The following is a 5,095-nucleotide window of genomic DNA, read 5'->3' as shown; positions in this document are numbered from 1 at the left end:
CATGTAAGTTTAAAATCTGACGGACGGGTCCAAATTGAAAGTAATTGAAAGTTTATGGGACTAAATTGAGAGATTTTGAAGTTTAAAATGGGTTTATCAAATCGGGTGGAAGTTCAGGGGTCTTCAATGAAGTTTTCCCAACAAAAAAAAAATTAAGGGGTGGCCGGCCACCCTAGTTGGCCCGAAGTCACCCCAAACCGGACACTCCTTAATTTTTAATTTTTTTTTTTTTTAACTTGGGATGTGTGCATTTTGGGGAAAAAAAAGTCAGAATGGTCGAATTGCAACAATTTAGAAGTTTGGGGGATCAAGTGTCACTTTTTAAACATTGAAGGTCAAAGTATAAATAAGTAGATAGTTCAAGAGAGTAAAATGTATTTTTCCAAAAAAAAAAAACTACTTTGAAGGCCGACCAACTCCATAGAAAATCTCACTATTAGAAAAACAATTTGTTACAATCAATTTATTCTTACAAAACATTTGTAATCTAGACATAGGCTTGCAATTATAGCAAACAAGAAGTATGTCTCTTATTGTAGCGGCTACAAAACTCCGGCCTTTTTCTACAGAATCTTTTCCACAAACGAACTCATTGAAATTTAGAATTCCGGTGCACCAATGAACTCTTTGGTTGAGGCTAAAAATTATTGTGGCTTGGCCATTGTATGCTCAAGCAATAGTCTCGCGAGGAGTTAAGCACTCTTTCTGTATAAACTTTGAATTTATTTGCTCGAGTGGGAGTAGAGCGAGGGATTGAGTTTTTTTGTTTCCTCTTTTTTCAAGGCGTATATATAATTCACACATGAAATTTAAGGATTTTGGACTAAAAATATTTAATAACAACTCTTGTTATTGTTGTTATTATTATGGTTAAATACTAAATACCCCATAAGATTTCATTTTTTAATTTTTTTTTCTTAGGGTTTATTTTGTATCACAAGAGGTCCTTATGGTTTTGATAAAAGACCAAATTCGTTTTTTTAGTTGACTTAATGGAAGTCCATGTGCACCAATCAAATGTTGACACGTGACACCTACTTAATTTTTTTTTTTAAAAAAAAAAAAAATTGGGGATGGCCGAGCCACCCCATGACCATTTGGAGCCACCCCCTTGGCTCCAAGGGAGCCACCCCCATGGTGCTAGGGGGTGGTCGAAACCATCCCCAACCACCATTGGGGGTGGTTTCGGACACCCCCTTGGCTCCAAGTGGGGTGGCCGACCACCATTGGGGGTGGTTTTGGCCACTCCCATCCAGCCAAATGAGGGTGGCCTGGCCACCCCCATGGCCAAAGAGTCACCCCCAAATGGCCAAGGGGGTGGCTCACCCCCAATTATTATTATTATTATTTTTTTGTAAATTAAAAAAAAATTAATTAATTTTTTTAAAATTAAGTATGTGCCACGTGTCAACATTTAATTGGTTCACGTGGACTTCCATTAGGTCAACTAACGGAATAACGAATTTGGTCTTTTATTAAAATCACAAGAACCTCCTGTAATACAAAATAAACCCTAGGAGATAAAAAATTAAAAAATAAAACTCTATAGGGTATTTAGTATTTAACCCATAGTATTACCCTCCTATATACGAAGTTTTAACAGTCAAGCAAAGCATGTGTACAGAGAAAGTTTCAGGTGACTCTCACTTGACAAACTTAAAATATTGTTATTTATTGCTTAAATATTAGTCGAAAAAAATATAGATTTGAATATGGGTTTAATTAATTTAGCTAAATCTAAATCTACCATATTTTTTTTAGCCTTGATGTGATGTGTTAAAGGAGCTCGATCATCAGCATTGAGCTGTTGATGTTGACTCTCCGAAAATACAAAGTAACTTTAATCTTTCTTTGGGACCCTTTATATTTGACTAATCCATAAAATCCCAGAACACGCAAATTATTTGCATGAGCCGATGAGAGGAAAATGTCAAAGATTTTCTCAGTATCCTCCCAAAATCATCAAGATAATTATAAACTGATCCCAAATCTTCATGCCCTGATTGCGGCGAACAAAAGCTTGATTAACGACTAATAATCATCCAAGAAAAATATTTGTAAATTGGCTTTGTTTATAGAGCTTGCAATGCAAGAAAATGGTGTTTCGTTGATAGATGGTAGCTGCTAGCTAGGCCAGGGGGATCAGCCTTGCGCAAGACTGATGGCCGCCATGGGGCGGCAAATATTATTAGCTTCGAATCTGAATGAGACAGCTTAACAACCCTAGCTTTTACACATGGTTGCGATTTATTAGACAGTGCTGTTGGCCATTAGGGTTGGAACCCTAGACTGTTTCTGTTTCCATTGCTCCATCATCATTAAATTTAAAGATAGAAAATAGACCTCTCACCCAACCCTAAGTAACGACCCTCATTGCAACATTTCCCAAGGCTTCAAGGATGATATTGTTAAGTAAAATCATCATCCCTTGTAAGATCTCACCGACCCCACCAGATCTTATGATTAAAACCCTTCAAGTTTCTCGATCAAACACTAATTAAATAAAAAGGCGTTTTCTTCCACCACGGATTAAGAAAAACCCGCGTTCATAAGTGACATGTTAATGGATTATTATCACTTGTCATTGTGTAGTAAGTTCTGATGAGGGAAATCCACATGAATTAAGTAGATATATGGACATTTTAATGTTGATTGAGGTAATTAAGCTTCATGTTCTTTCACGTCGTTAATATTAAATTGACACTTATTTCAAGTTTAAGTTAATAAAAAATAATTAGTTTAATTAATATTCTAACAATTAAACCCCTAGCTCAAACCTTCTTCTAGATGGAGCTTTGATTATGTGACTAGACTCATCACCGGCGGGCGGGGCATAGCCAACGGAAATCACATGCCTTGGTAGGATTGGTGTAAGAGTATAATATACCTCTAGAACACACAGTAATGGTACAATAAAAAATAGTTGAATAATTGAGGATATATATATATATATATATATATATATATAACCTCTCAATTCCACGGAATTTTCATTATTGTTTAAATTTGACAAGTCTGTTCACGTGCATACGGCACACGGAATATGAGATCTAGAATTTTGTCCGACATTGTTTGACCCTGTAATTTAACATGTTTCAACTGTATTTATAAACAAACTATATTCTCAAAGAAAAATAATAAATAAATAAACAAACTATAGAAAGTGTTTCGATCGAGAAGAATGGTAGTTTCAAAACGTGAAAATATATATATATATTTTTTCAAATCATGAGAGATGTGAAAAGGCTAATCCCTGATTTTTTGAAACGCTAACAATGTTCATAGAAAAAAGTAATGCTACCTACACTCTCACGGATCCAGATTCCATCCAATCGGAGGGAAATTAGAAATTCTTTAATTGTTAATCATGGCCCTTCATTTTAAATCTAATGGTTTATAAAATCATTTAAACATTAGTAAAACAAAAGTTAGCATTTAATGCCTCGGTTATACAAAAGCAACTGACATTTTATAGACCATTAAATTTATAATGAAATGTCACGATTAATAATTGAAGAATCTTCAATTTCTCTGAAATTGGAGGGAATCTCAATTCCACTCAAATACTTTCCAATTAAGTACACGCTCTTTGACTTGACACTGTATATCAATACAAGTGTAGGAGTGGAAGTATAAATAATATTTCTCTTTTAAAAATAACTTTTTTTTAACAAATAGCATGTTTTGAAAACACCTTATATGAAAATAAGATGTCTATTTATCATTGATCAATGAAGCACACACAACCTCAAATCATAATAGAAACCAGACACAATAGTAACTAGGATACATTCAAGTCACAAATAAACATGACTTCAAAACAACAATAGAACGTTTAGATCTAACTAATTAACTATAATCCAACTCATTTTTCACAAATAAAACTCGAAGATGCTTAAAGTTTGGTGGAGAGTTATTAAGCCCCAGCCCACACTATATGTTTCAGTACAAACTGATAGCCGGCCTCCTTGATGGGGCCAATAATTCAAATACTTCATTAATTTTTGGCAATGTGAGTTTTATGTGACTTACCTAGCTATAATTGCACCGAAATAATGTAATTGAATGGTGAAATTGATTACACTTATTCTTTCCAAATTACTATATAATTTGTAACGTCTGCCAAAACTTTCATTTTAAAATATACTCTACCAGTCTACTACACAATTTGCAATGTCCTTTTCAGCTAGGAGTTTTTGTTAACTCGTAATGGAGCGGGTTGTGTGCGTTTCACATAATTCAAAATGACAAAAATACCCTTCATAATTTTTTCTTAAATTATTGTTAATCTAAGTATATAGTTGTATTTTTACAAGGTTCAAAGAAGGGTATAATATGGGTCACGTGATATGCTTGCCATCTAAGTTAATAGAAAATTTTACAAAAATTGAAGGTTTGAAGAACATTACAAATTACAGAATAATTTGGGAGAGTAAATGTAATTTCTCTTCATACAAAACAAAGAAATAAATGTTGAAAAAAAAAATATTCCCTACCATTACTCAGCCTAGTTTTGGTGGGCCTTTGGCCGAATTGAAAAAGGACTGATGAAGGAACAAAAACGGGACCGGGCCATTATGACGGCTGTGAATTAAGATGATGGTCCAGTACTTCACCAGTACTTCACCCCAAGGGCTTGAAACAATGAATAAAAGTGAATGAAACTAATGTGAGGTTCTTTAATTCATTTAAATTTTAAACCCAATCGTATATATAAATGTATTTACTTTTTGTCGATGTGGTACCGCGCTCATTCATGACATGTCAAGTTGTTAACAATCTCTTTGTTAGGTGAAACTCATTCTCTCTATTTATGAGTTAGGGATAAATCTCTATCATATCAATAGTAACTCCCCCTTTACCATGGACCTTCATCACTCGTCATCATCGGTAGAAAATGGGCTAGTGAGGGCCAGGCCCCATCCCAAAAACAATTCTTTTTTTTTTTAAATAATAATAATAATAATACTAATGTGACATATTTAATATGCAGTCGGTGATAAGTTTGACGTGGTGGGCCATTAAATTTTTTTGACGGAAATAGCATATGCTTTTATAAGATGTTGATAGGCATCATTTACGACACTTTCATAAA

General features: G+C 34.1%; 1 protein-coding gene across 2 annotated transcripts in view; it reads right to left on the bottom strand.

Moving 5' to 3' along the window:
* The window catches only part of LOC132170488 (protein TRANSPORT INHIBITOR RESPONSE 1-like), a 16,033-nt gene that overhangs the window by 9,199 nt on the left and 1,739 nt on the right, over nt 1-5,095 (bottom strand). The gene's annotated exons all lie outside the window — the stretch shown is intronic.

This window comes from Corylus avellana, chromosome ca2 (genome assembly GCF_901000735.1).
Source record: "Corylus avellana chromosome ca2, CavTom2PMs-1.0".
NCBI lineage: Eukaryota > Viridiplantae > Streptophyta > Magnoliopsida > Fagales > Betulaceae > Corylus > Corylus avellana.
This window is presented reverse-complemented; position numbering and strand designations above follow the sequence as displayed.